General features: G+C 42.5%; 1 protein-coding gene across 7 annotated transcripts in view; it reads right to left on the bottom strand.

Moving 5' to 3' along the window:
- The window catches only part of slitrk6 (SLIT and NTRK-like family, member 6), a 182,470-nt gene that overhangs the window by 53,425 nt on the left and 112,515 nt on the right, over positions 1–16,530 (bottom strand). For 3 of the 7 annotated variants that reach the window (XR_005073372.1, XM_037091550.1, XM_037091551.1), the window contains one exon: positions 9,055–9,697. The exons of 1 other annotated variant lie outside the window; for it this stretch is intronic. The gene's annotated coding sequence lies outside the window, so the exon portion shown is untranslated. The remainder of the gene's footprint in view (positions 1–9,054; positions 9,698–16,530) is intronic. 3 more of the 7 variants (XM_037091553.1, XM_037091554.1, XM_037091552.1) reach the window with 2 other exon arrangements.

Genomic DNA, 16,530 nt, shown 5'->3' with positions numbered 1-16,530 from the left:
GACATTTTTATGTTGAAAAATGTGCAATATTCATAAAGAACAATAGCAGCACACATTTAAGCTGCATTTACAAGACGTATTGGTTATTGAAGAGTGTGATTACATTTTTTTTCCTCTAATATGGCTCTTACAATTAGGGTTGGGAGGATGAATTGTATTAAAGATTAGATTAGTGTTTTCTTCCTTTAGGACTTTTCAACTACTCTGGGTTTACGCTTTCATTTAATGTCGGGGAAATAACTGCCTGGGAACATCACAACCACAAAATACCGTAAACAGAATCAAGAGATCAGATTAACTTGCACCATAGGTCTATGAAATGAGATTGTTTTCTGTGAAATGAGAATAAACAATGGAGCTATACTTTCTCCCTATAAATCACAATTGGATGTTCAAAATTGTCAACCATAGCTTACTTCTCATATGAAGCCAATTCTCTCCTGTTCTCAATATGAATGGTCAGATTCTGGCTTTGTCTCAGTTTGACTTTGACAAACTTTCTAGAAGACAACGGTATTAGCTATACATTTAGAAAGCCAGGGATGGCGTTGAGCATGTAATCCTTACTGAATGGCACAATGCACATGTGCCCTTGCTTTTTTATTGATTTTGCACGCTTCATGAACGGTCAGAGCTCCGCAGAACCACTCATTTCTGTATTCTACACGCACTATAGATAACTTTGAATCGACGCACACAAACAATCCAGATACGGTATGCGGTGACGTAACAGGAACTTGGATAAGAACTATGTGTGCACGTTATCTGCCTGACTGTTTGGGACATTATTTTTAGGTAATATGAACACAGCTATAGTCATGTTCGGTCCTTGTCACTGTCAGAGTAAGTAAAGCATGCTGGAGCTACAAATAGCCCGTAAGGCAGAAACCTAATTCCTGTTTCTGTAGCGTGAGGCGACTTGATGTGCAAGTATGAAAGGCTTGTTATCCCTAGTGGCACTCGACGGATAGAGCCCTTCTCCCAACTCCGTCAAAACTGATAAAAGTCACTCCAAATTTGTTGTTCAAACTTATCGAGTGGAGGGGATTTTTGGGAGTTCTTTATCTGTTTTCAAGGCTCCACAGTCCCCTCACTTCTTTAGCTTTTTATGACCTCGGTCCTCCACATTGCCTGGCTACCTGCAGTCAGGGTGATTTATGGATCTTGACAACATGGAGGCTGAGGGAGTACATTTTAATTCACACAAGTCTGAGGTTTCCTGTCAGAATCATAAATACTGTTTAACATACTACTGTGTCGTCTGCATGTCTTATAGCTGAAATGTAAATGTAATCTGAAGCCCATAACTGCTATGATGGAAGATTCCAACCAGGTATAAATTGTTGTCAGACTCATTAGTGGAACTTGCGTGGGAAACAATCTCAGTTCATGCCAAATCGTGTCTCGATGTAGTTGCCAAGAATGTGTGCTCTTACTATGGTGACAGGCTTCTGGTCCATGAGGCAGCGTGCAGGGGAATGGTGAATAATTTCTAAAGCTCCTGAAGCGGCTCATTTTTTTCTATATGTCTACTTTTTCATGAGATATTCACAAAATCAATACAGATTGAGGTCCATTTGCAGCTCAAGGAAACTCAGAAAAGACCAACTTGAACGAACTTGTGTCTTTAAATAATTAAATCATCCCCACATCCTCCACCTGGACAGGAGTTAGGCTGTGGCAAACCCATAACTCCACCAGCTGCTCTGCCATGCAGAAAACAAAGATCCTTTTGGCGGTGTTGTAGGCACGTGGCCTCGGTGACCGGGGAGGCGAGGATCAAGCCCCATGCTCCGCTGGCTGCTACATGGGTTGCATCTTTAGAAAAACGTCATCAGTGGCCTGTTAAAAAGCCAGATCAGCTGCGCGCTTTCTCGTGTCGTGCAGTGGTCCGAACAGCTGGCGGTTCATCATATGGTGAGCGTGTGTGTGTGTGTGTGTGTGTGGGGGGGGGGGGGGCTTTCTGCATTGAAACCTCATACGCCGACGCAAATAATACTGTTGAGATGAAAACACGTTTTTTGCTGCCTCGCTACCTTGTGTGCTGCAAAAACGGCCTCCTCTCTCACTGTTCTCAGCTGGTGGGCCTTAATTTCTGATAGCAAACATATGCATGATAGAACTAATAATAGAAGCACAAAGACTGCATAGGGAGGGGAGGGGAGGGGAGGGGGGTGGCACAGCTCCCCTGGCAAGCGCGATTTAGTAGGCTTGCATTTCAAATGGTCTGTTTAACTAATGCGCAGTAATTAGTTCTCCAGAAATGAGCAGGCAAATTATGCCAGTGTATTGTGGCATCAAGGTGCATTTTGCAAGGAAAGACATCTGCAGCAAGCAGTTTGCACTGTCTGTGTGTATTTTTGGGGGACACGTTCAATTCAGGATTGGCTAACCAGTGCCAAGAAAAACTGGTTAAAGTAAACATAAACTCATTGTAAGTGCTCTGTTTAGAGGCAGCTGGATCTGGAAAGTCCGGAACATCACAAGAAGATATTCTGGTGCAGCCTTTCTAAGGATTGTTACGCAGCAAAACAATTTCTGGGACTCGTAATTCAATTTCGAAGTTAGTGAGATGTTTGGAAACATTGTGCAAGCATTTTGTGCTTTCCGTTTCAAGTTGTGATGTCCCAGATAATCACTGCGTAAAGGCTTCTCTCAGCTGAATTGGCCATTTAAAAAAAAAAAAAAAAAAAAGGAGCACCCACCCTCAGCAGAAAAGGCCACAGGGTAGCAGTAATGACAGTCTTATGATTCACTCCACAAATAAGTGGAGATCTGCTGCCTGATACACAAGCCTCAGTCTCGACGGAGCCACTCACTGTAGGTAGACGGACCTGCTCGCCGTTTTTCAACAATAGAAAAGTGCGCCGCCTTGAACACCTTGTGGTGTCGGCACATCAGAGGGAGGCTAATGAAAGTGTGCATGCTATAAATACCGTCACACACATAACATGGACACTTATGTAAGTCAAATTACACTAACACATGGCATAAGATGTGCAGTCATTAGTAACAGCTGATTGGTATCCAGTTAATTAACAATTAGAAGAAGCCCACCATAAAAACAAATTTCCAAAAAAAAAAAAACTGTTCATGCATTTTAAAAGTTATTGGATGTGATGCTGAGTGATGAACGGTCCTAATTCTTAATTGTGACAATAATGAAAGTAGACAATGATGACAAAGGACGGCAGTCGGACAGCCTGCAGTTTTTTGGCTTGTCACGTCAAAGTACGTGTCCAATTTTTTCTACAGAGCATTGCTTGAGCTACCAGTGGAACTGGGTAGAATTTTGATATTTGCAACATTAATGACTAAAAAACTCAAACTCAAAAATTCTCCATAACTGAATAAACAAGCTTTTCTCAGAACACTGTCGATGACTGAAATGTCTTCCCCAAAACTACATAATGCACCTTTAAGTTTAACCCTTAAATGGTCCCATAATGGCATTAATGTTTATATTGAACAGTAAAGGAATCAAAATCTATTGTGATCACCTTTATTATCATCGGCAACTTCATCTTCCTAAAACCTGAATATTCCTTTTCGTAAGTGGTTCTACATATTTTCGACAAGTAGCTGCACATTTATATTTCAGCAGCGTTGGAATGAGATTGTTGAGCTCTTGCACATCCGAGAAAGGAAGAATTTAAAAATCTAAATAAATAAACAAGACAATGGTGGCCCGGCTTCAAGCCCCTGTGGATTAGCTTTCAGCAAACCTTGCAAAAACACATTCAAAGTTCCCTCAGCCCCGATGGTGCACCAAAAAGCCGGGACAGGACGGAGGATTAGCAGCAGGCCATTTTTCAGCGCTTGTGAAACGTGTGCTGGCAAGTCTTACATCTGACAGAAAATCACTGGTTGGATTGTGTATACCTCCTATCCCGAGTCTCTCTCAGCTCTGCCCTCTACCTATTTATTCAATAGACACTTCCATTATTCATCCCTCTGTCACACAGGGATCAGTTTAAGTTGCTTTATGATTCAGAGCCAGTAGAACAAAACTGCACCCATCTGACGCCCCAAGTGGCTGACTGATACACATGCCTTATAGGAAATTCACTCCACCACCAATGGAAATAACAAGACTCGTTAGATCTGCCAGCAGCAGACAGAGTAGAATTAAACAGTCTGTGGACAGAGACGGGGCTTCAGGACTGAAAACACTGAAAATATTTTCAGAGGACAGGAAAATAGCTTTACTCTCCGGCCTACAACAGGATAGGCTGTGGAGAGAATGGGAAAATGTATAGATGTCTGTGTGTAATCTTTAGACAGATCATCACACTTCTTTACTTGTAGATGATGGATGACTGTTAATATTTTGAGGGAACAAGGGTTTAAAAAAAGACTGGAACAGGGCTGTGATTGAAGATTATTACCATCACTGATTTATCTGACAATCATTTTCATGATTAATTAGTTGTTAAGTCCATATCACGTCACAATTTATTTGGGCCAAAATGTCAGTTTGCTTCTCTTGTCCAACCAGTAGTGCACAACCCAAAGACCTTCACTTTTACCAAGCTGGAAATTGCAAATGTTCACTTAAAAAGTACTTAAACGATTAATCAAGCATCAAAATAGTTGGAAACTCATTGTCTTTAGATCAAGTTGTCAACTAATCGTCGCACCGCTTTTCTTGAACTTCAAAAAATCGGAATGTCATCAAGTAAAAGCTGTGCCGTGAAGCTTTAAACTTTTGATCTGACAGTACAAACCTTGGGAATTTCAGTTATTGCAGTCCCAGTCTGGGAATTAAGCTCATAAAATAGATATATTTTTACATGAAAGTCAAGATAAGCTTTAAATAAGTCTATCAAAGAACACTTAAAGCAGCACCTTGGTGCAGATTTGGTTCAAGCTATGTTGTTTTTCTGCCCCTGCAGTTTCTCTTTTCTAGCATCGGGCACAGTGGCCGAGTTAATTGAGTGTCTGATGACTTAACAACTACAGAGACTTGAGCTGACCTGCACCGTCCTACTGAACAAGACCTTTCAGGACCAATTAAGTAGGAATGCCACGGCGGCTATTAAAGGAGGTGGACGGCATTCTAACGCTCCTGTTAAAACCTGCTCAAAGGACAAATGCTTCAAAGTCAAATCAAAAACACCTGTAATTCCCTGTTTGTCTTGGGATGGATTACTGCCCAGCATCTTAAAATGCTCCCAAATCATAACATAAACTGAAGATTAAACACAATTTACAGACAACACGGCACACATTGCGTGTCTGGCATAAAGAAATGTGTGCGTACCACACGTGACGCCGCAACAGAAGGGAGTGTTGCCTTTTAAACAAAGGCAGCCGTGTGTTTATTGTCCTAAATAATCTGCTCACTGAGCGTTTCGTCAGAACAGCAAACCACAGCCCCATCATAGTCTATGCACTGCTTCCCAAACAGCAGGTTTCTCCGGCATCTAGAACACACTCAGACAGACAGCCGGGTAGACTCAGCACCTGTCATGAATGTCTGAAGGAGAAGACAGCAAAACCTTGTTGCGTTGTGCATCGTTATTCTGGGGGAAATGTCAGCTTAAAACATTGATCAGTAACTTTAAAAGAATCATGAATCAGTTGTGCTGTAAAAATGGTTTTAAGTGCTGTTCCTGGGGTTGTTATCTGGAGTCCTGCAGAGTGCAATAAGAGATCCACTGGCCCGGAGCACCCACCCCCTATACAGTACAGTATATCTCCTGACAGGGAGCTTTATAGCATGGAGAGCTTTTTACTGAGAGAAGCTATTGCTTTCTTTCAGGTGTTTGAGATAAGACACTCCTGGATAACAGCAATGCAACAAGGAGCGACTGGGGACAAATGTGAGAGAGCTGGTATAATACAGAATGCCTTGTCTGACAATAACATAGAAAGCATTTTACAGGGAGTGTTTCTCACAATGTGACTCATACATGCTAATTTTGTCCAATTTACTCAAACAGCACAAGCGTGAAATTCCAATGACACTAAGAGTGGAGCCCAACTGATATATATACACTGTCCTATCCAAATTTTTCGATACCTGTGTATACGTTGTCTGTTATGTTTTGTTTTTTTTCTTTACTAAACACAGTGCATAAGAACATTGTTGGGGTGATTACACTGATGTTTACTATTCATTTGGGGGAAAATAAAATAGCAGACAACAGCACTAAGACTGCCGTAAAGATGAAACGATAAGTACACCCAAAAATCCAAAATTTGGTCATAATCTTATCAACCCCCATGGCCATCTGAAGTCAACAAAATGTTCCTGGAGCAGCGAAAAACAATGTTGCAGCATTCTACTGACTGAAGTAGGAACATAATCCAAATCTCCTGAAGCCTCAAGACCCCCAAAGTGATTTGATAAGATGTTTCTTTCTTTCCTAAGCCAAAATCGTCACTGTGGCTGCTAAGCTAAATGCGCTAGTGTGATATATTGCCTTTTTCAAATCAATTTGGGATCTCTGGGCTTCTGGAGAGTGGGATTACTTTTGGATCACAGCCGGTTTTGGATGTATTTGTTCGGTCTCTATTTTAAAATAATGTAGTCTTAATAAAGTCCCTCTGTCAGTTAATAAGGAGAAATGCTGCAGTGCTGTTTTGCTGTGAAACTCCAGAAAATGTTTTGTGGAGTACAAAAACTTTCCTCTCAGCAAGTGGTTGAGAAGATGACGGAATTTTCCTTTTTGGGTGAACTTATCTATTAATGTTTACAACAGTCTTACAGTCTTCGCTGTTCACTGCTACTACCCAAAAAAGCTTCGTTAAGTGTGGTTATATTTATCTTTTAATACAAATCTAAAACTATATGCCCTCAATGTTGTGTCAATATTTACCACATTTTACTGAATATCAATCGGTGATGTGTCATAGTTCGACATCACAGTGCCTAAATAACACTTATTCTATGTATATATAAGAGTATCAGCTGGTATACAAATATCGTAATCTTTTAAGTCCCTCATATTGGTGTCAGCATCTGCCCCGATAATGTGAGCTCCATCTTTTCCCCAGCATTTCTCCCTATTCACTTGGAGGTCACCAACCAACCGTCTCGTGCATCCACTAATACTCAAAGTCAGGCTGCTTTTGCTCGGGGGCTGAAACCGAGAATGAGACCGGAGACTGAGACGGCGAATGCGAGATAGTGAGACTTGTTGCGTCCAGCGAGGGGGGTTGTTTCATTTCAGCCTGACACGGGAGAGCAGATTAGAGCACCCCTGCACTCTATTGCTTCGGCGTGCGTGAGTGTGTTTCTGTGCCTGCTGTGCGTGCGCATTCCCCAGCATTGTTTGTGCGCACGGACAAGCTCTGACCGTCCATCAACTTTTCCCGGAGCGCCCTGCAGTGTTCCCGGGCACCAATTACGGTGGGACTTGTCCCTTTCCTCCCTCTGTATTGGAAGTGATGTGGCTTGCCCTACAGGGTCGACACCACCGCTACACCCACAGATCTGCAGAGATCCTGCCAGCGCCCGTGGGCCCCTCCACCGCAGTCCTGGAGAAATGATAATTATGACATCCGCCCACTCAAGAGGCAGGAGATAGTTCAACTCCCTTGCCCCTTGTTCGAAGCCCTTCTTTTTCTTTTTTCTTCCTCCTTCGACTGATTCAATATTCTGTGGGCTAGCGCTGCCTACTTTCTTCGTGTCTCAGAAAAAAGCAGAGGCTTCTCCAATATATCTGCAGGCTCTCGCTGTCTGAAAGAGTAGTGTGCTTTAATAAAGTTTCACAATGCCTCCTTCATTGTTCTGCCCCTGAGCTGATACTCTGAGAAAAACTGCAGACTACTTGCGCTGGTGAGACCGATTGCCTTTGGCCATTTTCAACACCTATTCCAACACTGACCTGCGTTAAGAGGGATCAACGGTGTACTGTGTTTGGCTGACTGTTGCTGGACGTTGGCTGATTTCGTAAAATCAGATAATTACACGCACAACTCTTGCTATTAATAGATTATTTGTTGGGCAGAAGCTCAAACAGAGCCGCATTCAAAACTCCCTTTGAGTTGTACATATTTTTAGCCCACACACCGGATCGGTAATTACATCTCAGGTTAATTCGACACGTTCAGCTTAAGCACAGTCGTGGACCCAATGACATTATCAACCAAGTGGTTCATCCAAGCAAAAAATTGGGGTCCAAACTCAATTATGCAATTCGCAACTTCCGCTAATGAGACGGCCCTCGCCTTCATTTGCCTGCACTCCAGCGGAGCTGCAAACCTCAACCGGTGGAATAAACCTTCACTGTCATGTTCGCTGAGCGCGAACAGCCCACCATTGCACCCCTTAATGGATCGGAATGAGTGACAGACGTAATGGGCTTCTGATGGAAGCAGATCCCCCCTTCCCCTCACCTCCTGATTGGCGGAGGTGTTCTAGGAGTCGTGATGCGGCCCCCCCACCTCACTCTTCCCACCCCCTTCCCATTACCACACACCTGCGACCACTTACAGTAATTATAAATATTCATACGCCAGCCACTATATTTAGCTGCGGTGGCTATGTGCCAAGTAAAAAAAAAATAAATAAGGAAGGAGAGAATACTAATTGAGCATTTGGACAAAAAAACTGTAAAGTTTTAGCGATACAAATAAGTAATCAGGAGCCCCAGCAGCGGGGTCTCGAGCAGCATAAGGCGGCAGCGGGGGTACAGTAGCTGCGTGTGGCACTCCGCCAGGTGCGCTGGAGGTAATGGAGGAACCCCTCGGGGATGAAACTCGCTTGCGGTGTCTCTCTCCGACACCTTCTCAACACTTCTCATGGTCGTAAAAAAAAACAGCTCTTGAGTTGTCAAGCTCACTGTACGTTCCTTTATTACAGTAGGACATGATGGAGTGCTGGTCAAACAACCGGGTTGCTCAATAGCATACTTAAGCTAGTTGGAACCTGCCCCCTTAGCCCTAATGGACACCTGGATTCCTCTACGCCCTCTATAAAGCCCACCTGCTAGTAAAAAAGGGGGCTGCTAAAAAAAAAAAAAAAAAAAAAGTGATTTAGCTCGCTGCGGTTAAATGTAAAACAGAAACATGGAGGGGCAATGCAACTCTTTCTTCGTGGCTTACCTGTTAAAACTGATGAAAACAAGGCAAGGCTCCTCCAACTGTCACCGTGCTCAGTCCATCAGCAGGTACGAGGGGGCGACGCATTGAAGACGAGCTGTGTGTGTGTTTTTTCTTTCGGGGGGGCGGAGAGGGGTAACCTCCACAACACTTTCTCCTTGAAAAACTTCCCACTGCTTGTCCTCTCTTAGTCTTTTCTCCAGTCCAGAGCACAAAGCTGTCACACACACACGCACATACACGGGCTCGCTGAGTTATTCCGTCGCTGTGAGGTTTCACTCCGGTCCCGGGATGGTGCTGCTGGGGATGGTGATGATGCGTTCACGGTCCTCCTCGCCGCAGCCTCTACGGAATTAAAATCTGATTAAGTTGCGGGTTCGAGGGTGAACAAGAAAAAAGAAACCAGTGTTGTCGATTTAATTCACCTTTTCCCTTCTTCTCTTTTTCTTTTTAGTAGAGTCCACTTGAAAAAAAAAATAAAGATGACAGCGCGTCCTGCTCGTGCGCCGCGCCGCGCGCTCTGTGTAGTTAACCAATCTGCGGTGTATTGGAGTTGCGCCGTAATTTGCATGCTGTAGAGGTGGACGACAGAGACGGGAGGGTGCGTCGAGTGGAGCGCATTGCGCAGCACCTATTCCGAAGACTCCTTTCAAAATAGAAGCACGTGTTTAATATTACCAGAAGCTCCAAACTGACTCTGTTGACATATTTCGTGTTATAGCGGTCCTATTGTATAGCAACACACACTATAGGCGTTTAAAAGTCATGTTTAGTATTATATGTAAAAATAAATCCGTAAAAGCAACTTTCCAACCAAAGATTTAAAACTATTTTATTTTGAGGGCATAACCTCCCAACTTCCGGTATCTCCCTGCCTGTATCTGGTGATTTCTGATACAGCTGGGAGAGCTCTGTAGCAGTTATACAGAGCTCCTCCTCCTCCTCCTCCTCCTCTTGGAGCTTCTTACAATACCAAGGAAAAGGGGAAGAGAAAAAAACTTGCACTTGCATTGATGGGCTTTAAATAGCCTGGCTCCTGCACCAAGCCTAAAGCATGAAACTAAGGCTATAAACTAATAAGCAGATCCATCCAAAACACAGATTAATGATCCAATCAGCCAATAAACAGTTTTAAGCCAATAACAAAACACATAATACAAGAAAAATCTGTCCTTGTGAGAGAGACATTAAGGCGGTTTATCGTGTGAAGTCTACTAATGTTGGCGCGTTGCACATGAAGTGAGCTGGCGTTCAAGCTGGTCTGTGTCCTTGAAAAAGACACCAAAGTGCGGCCACTTCCAGCTGAGTTGGAGCACAGCCTGACCTGTGACCTCCCTGCGGTGCAGGGACTGTAGAATATGCCAGATCGTGGCTTCTAACTGATGAGATAAAAAGCCAGACTTGATAAAACAAAGTAGGATACAGATCCAGCTGCACATAGCCCACACTCCTCTGCTGTAATTCTCTGCAGCTTAATGGTCGATTGCTTGCAGATGAGCCCCGGAATGTCTCCCTCATGCTAATGTTTTGTTTTTTGTTTTTTTTTTGAATGTGTCTTAAGCTTCAAGCCAAGTGGGTTTGTCATAGGATTAGTATAAACTGAACCACAATCTGGAACATCATAGAAAGTGCAAATCTATGGTTGACCTCAGCAGTTACCCAACCCTGATACGTCTCCTCTAAAGGATGTGGTCTGAGGATTAGGGTAGAAAAAAGTGAAGTGAAAAAATATTTGGAGAGAGTATAGACCTAGAACTACTGAGGATTTATTTCAGAATGGGAAAGTTTACCCTCATTTAGACAGCCTGAGAGCCTGAGATCCAGTGGACCCCAGAACATTGGATGCATCTGATATTAAACAGTAGATACTATGTATTTAAAGCAGCTATTCCAATACTTATAGTATATATAGTGAGCTAATTTTGACCATCAGTACACCTCCTTCCCTCCATCGGTACACCTGATCCAAAAATCTTTGGCCACCCCAAAGATTTTCAGTGGCCTCTTCTGACCCCCACCCATTGAAATTCTGGGGCCACCCCTGCTGATATCATCTCAGATCATGGTCTGCAAGCAGATTCATGCTCAGTGACACAATGAAGTCAACATTTACCAATGTGCATAACTTCCATGGAAGTAACAATGATTTCTAAGAGTGAACTCCATTTTTAAAATGGTTTTGTTACCCCCCCGTCTACCTCTCTTTCAGAATAAATGTACTGTATCCTTTTTACTGGCGCCTTGTTGAAATATGCTCTTAAACTACTTTCTACGGTGGCTTTCCTGTTAATGAAAGCCACAAAGCCATTAAGCTCCTTGTCAGTAGGTTCTTTATGTACTTTTCCTAAGTAGTCCAGGTGCTCTATCACATGGACGTGAACTAATAACAAATAAAACATAGAGATAAGGTATTGTATTTGTTTTTAGTAACTGGAACTAGGACCAAAGGGTGTTGATTTACCCGTCAACTCAGAAGGGGAAGTAAATGTTTAATTATTTATGTATTTCTTATCAACTGACTGTTTGATCACAGAATGAGGTGCATTTTCTTCATAATCAAATAAATATTAGCTATGCCGACATGCAAATAGGACATCAACGGAGAGCAACCTTTCGGATGAAATAAGTGTTTGTTGCTGAACGTGGATGCTGCAGATGAAAATATAAATAACTCTATTCAAAGCTGCTATTCAAAAATGCCTTTGCCATTCAAATGTCATTCGTGTTAAACACTGCAGCTCAATCATAGAACTGTGAGCAGAAAGAAGGTGGACAAAATAAGAGTTCCATTGCGATACTGGGCCTACAGTAAATACCAGTGTGCTGTAATGCGCAGTGTTTGACTTTGTGTGAGACAGTTATGAATGTTGATTCAACCGAGTTTGTAGTGGCTGAGGGCAAATGTTCTGTAAGTGTCTCTCAGAAAGTGTTGAATTTCTGTTGTGACAACTGTGCTTTTTTTTTTTTGGGGGGGGGGGGGTATTATTTGAGTGTGTCCCTTTTTCTAAGTTACATAATCGTGCAGTGTTTTCATAGCACCATCTCAAGCAGCAACTTCAGAGGCAATACAGAGGTAGCAGCTGAGCAGTAGTGGAACGTAACTTGTCCTTTTCCTTCAGTACAATTTCTTCTACTTTCTGCTTCTATGTACACCTGCAGTTTAGAGGCAAATATTGCACTTAAACATTAAAGTGGTGACTACAGTGATGCAAAAATATAGATTATTCTGAATAATGGAATTAAGCATAATGATTGTTTTTACTTTTGCTAAAAGTACTAATACTTACATAATTTTACTTAAACTAGCAAAGCCCACTATTTTCCTTTTTCATGCGAACATGTTATCCCTCCCAGCTCATCAAATATGGCAGATGGCCTGAAGCTCCCCCTCGCATCAGTTTTGCATGTAAAGTAAGCACTAATACGTTACATGCAAAATCTGCTTAGACTTTCAAATAAAGCTTGCTGACCAACCATTAAACCATATTATGACAGATTAACACTCTCTGACTATTACTTGTGTTGTCAACAACCACGGTTCGGTTAGGTTTAGGAAAAGATCATAACTTTGATTAAAATAACTAAGTGACGGAACTTGTGTCACATAAGCAAACGAGATGTTAGCTCTAGTCTACAAAGGGAAAGTTATATTACTTACTACAGGGGTACTTCAAGTACTGAAACATGATGGGTAACTACAGCGTCAGCCATCGTAGCTAACGGCCTCTGACCAGGCTGCAATATCTGACGTGTCGGTAGTGAGAACAGGCTGTGATTGCACAGTGTAATGGCTGTATGAAAGTGACACCATCCATGTGTAAATTGGTCTGCTACTAAGCTGGTCAAATTACGCAACAAAGCAAGGGCGTCTGCCACTGCACAACCAAAAACAGGAAGGGGCATTGTTATACCCGGTCGCTATCTCAGGTAACGGTGGAGTTACTGTGGAAAGATAAAGAATTCTGCCGATTCACGTAAAGAAGGCAAAGAGGGAGGGGAAATGGATGGAAACTGAGTGAAGAGAGGGCATTCACTGGATGAAAAGCGCGCTGGTGTTGCGTCAAAATCTGTTCCCCTGCTGGTATGTGTTTCTTCTTACCACCGGGATTTGAAACGGTTCAAAACCAACATTCTCTCCACTGGATCAGTAAGTAACGATACCTGCTCACTTATTTATCCAACTGGGTGTTTAAGTCTGCCTTTTCATCGCAGATCAGTATTTGAATATCAAATACCATTTGAACAGTAGCCAAGCTGTTATCATTAGCCATGTTGCTAACACAGTGGCATCAGTGATCTCAAAGCGGGAGCGCTGAGAGGGTTCTTGTTCCACTTTAAGAAAAGATTTCAATGCATGACAAAATTGTGGTATTTCAACATCGGAGTGCTTCCTCCCTCTCTGTCGTTGAGTCAGTGATTACTGAAGCTGAATAAATTCTTTTTTCAAATTGGTTCACTTTTAATGTTTGTTTTCTCACCATGGGATCCCGAAGATTTCCCCGCTGTAGTTTGTCAGCTCTAAGACACCAAGCCAAGTGCTCCAGGCTGCGATGCATGCATCTGGGTTTAACTTTTTTTTTTTTCTTTCCCCGTTCTACTGCGCACCATCATTAAAACTAAAAATCAAACGGAAAAGCAGGGTGACGCTCGCAAAGGAACCGTCTGTCGGCAAACGTTCAAACACATCTGTCCTATTTTCATCTGGATCGTCATATACTTAACGGGAAAAAAAAAAAAAAAAAGAACGCTGCATCCACAGAGTGATCCCACGTCTGTGCGTTCTCCCAGTGCTCCATCAGTAATGAGCGCTGTGTTACCTCTCCGTTACCTCTATATATTGAAAGGGACACTGCAGCTATTGTATCAACACAATTACATGCCTCCCACTCATCTGATAAAGCAGCAGATATAAGTATTTGAACTGAGAGCCTGGGGATATATATAAGGGCAGGACAGCAAGAGCGACGACTTCATCTGGCTATCCTCATGTCGCACGTGGGTTGAACATCTGTGGTTGAACAGTAGAAATATTTAATTGCAACAAACGCCGTCCAGATTCTGTTATTTAGTCTATCTGGCTGTATTTGTTTCTTAGCTACGGCTGTTTGTGTGCATAATTTAAGAGCTCTCAAGGCGCAGCTCTCCCAAGCAACTCTTGTAATTTCCGAAAGTTTAGTGCTTTCTGAAGAGTCTTCCTTTCGCTAAAAAGGGGGGTCTTTTACATAATTATTTGCATAATGGCGCTGTAACAATATGCGCAATTATCATCAATGTATTCCACAGCTGTTTGTCTATTTCTGTTCGCCGTCAAGGTCGTAATCTGTGCTGCATTTTAGGAAAGAGGAATCATGCAGAGTGTGCGTGCTTCATGGCTTTTGTTTGGACCTTAAGGCATGCAGATTTTGTAGCCCATTTCAGAGCCATATCCTCTCTGCGCCGGCTTTTAGTACGTCTGATGTCACTATCACTCATCCTCATGTTCGTAGCACAGTAGCCAAGGAGCCAAAAGGAGTGAAACCCTGCTGCGTGATGACATTCAGAAGACAGGGCAACTTTTTTTTTTTGCTTTTTCTGCAGTAAGAATCTCTTCTCAAATAATGGAAGATTCTTTTGCATCTGTGTGTTTTTTTTGCCTTTGGCCCAAGGAGCTATAGCCCACCCACAGACCTACGCCGCGCTGTTTGTGTGCTGCAGTCGGAGATGTCTCACATGCTCTGAATCAGGGATGTCTTATGAAAATAAAAAAATAAAACTGCTCTGCCAGGACCCAGACTGGGTAAATTTAGTCTCGCTCCTTGCTACTTCCCCTGTCAAAAGGAGACCCATCAGAAAACAGGCCTTCCAACCCAAACTTTAGAATCCCATCGAGTCTTTTACGCTGTTCACCTCAAGCTCTCAGTCGTAAAAAAAAAATAAAAAAAAACTGGTAAGTTGAGTCCCACAGGCTGGCACAGTGTGGGATTGGGGTCAGCAAACACATTATTTTGTCAGAGCTCAAAAATATATAAAGTTTTAAAAGTATACTCAAAAAAAGGGAATGATTCACTCTTCTGCAGTGATGATTAGAAGTCAGCCCGGTCAGAGGGCTACGATGTGAGCACTTATTCCTGCAAACCGCAGATACATCCAAGCTCGTACACACCATGGCTATGTACATATAGACATTGTACAAAATGTGCAAATCATAAGTCATCTTTGCATAACATGTTTACCCTATTTTCACATAGGGAGGTGGAGCAGATGGGGGTGGAGTTACAGCAGCCAAGAAGGCAACCGCAGTTCACGTCTGCATTTCAGCATTTCATAAGGGGCCATCCACATGGAAACGCTTTTGTGTAAACGCACGTTTTGCATCGTTTTGGCCGATCTTTTTTGGTGAATTTTAAGCGCTACCTATAGGCCTGAAATTTGAACTACAGCATGTTGAGTCGTTTATAATGGATCTGTCTGGACACAAATTTTCTTGAAACCATAACAAGGAAGACGGGGGAAAAAAATGTTTTAGTATGCAAGGACATGGCCTAAGTGTTAAATTAGGAGACTCAGGATATTTCTGTAGGGCCATCTCCGGTCGTATTTATGGTGGCCAGCATAGCTCAATTTAAGTCCAACCATGATGCTTCCTCAAACATAGCCAAATGTTGTTGTTTTTTTTTTCTGTTTAAACGTAACCACATCGTAAGCACGGGTTTGTCCCAACAGAGAGAAACAGAATATTGAAAAAGTTGCAACGTAAACAAACATAAAGCTTTAACTTATCTGTGGTTTGCAAAAACAAGCTCAGCTATTTGTTTCTGACGACTGGGAAAGGCAACCCACGCCTTCTGAGAGTACATTTTTGTGTCACCCCTTTTCCAACTCTTTACTGAAGCTCTGATATTCACATTGAGTGAAATTTTCAAATACGGGGCTGACAATTCAATCAAACAGAGAACTGCTATGAATGTCCCCAAAATTCAAACTGACATATTTAGTATCTTTGGAAAACTGACTTGATTTAAATTCTGGAGGGGAACCGAGTATTTGGCTGCACAGCAGAGGCATGTAATGGTGTGACCGACAGTGTGTTGTTGGACTTTTAAGCTGGATTTCTCGTTGATGCAAGCAGACTGACCATACATATCTTTAGCCTTGGTTTTGATTTATGGTTCAGTGTTGGCTTTCGCACATTAATCACACAACTGCAAGACCGGATGGATTGTACGCAAGGCTGTATCACGCTTTAATCATATTCCCAGATTGGATTTATTTGTAATTGCGATCTTTAAAACCCTTTGTGATCTAGAGCACCAGTGAGACGGTATCTTATTGGATGCTGAGCGACTGGCCGTGACTTTTGTTCCATTGATCATTAGTCAATAATGAAGATAAGGCTAAGCTACACAATCCTTCCTACAAACTTCTATTGGGAGCAGATCCAGAATCAGATGACCTTAACAAAACAAAGAGTGTTGCAGTTTGGTTAAGGCAACAAAACTT

Source organism: Acanthopagrus latus, chromosome 24, assembly GCF_904848185.1.
Source record: "Acanthopagrus latus isolate v.2019 chromosome 24, fAcaLat1.1, whole genome shotgun sequence".
NCBI classification, from domain to species: domain Eukaryota; kingdom Metazoa; phylum Chordata; class Actinopteri; order Spariformes; family Sparidae; genus Acanthopagrus; species Acanthopagrus latus.
The sequence above is the reverse complement of the archived record's forward strand: the minus strand, read 5'-3'. Positions and strand labels throughout refer to the sequence as shown.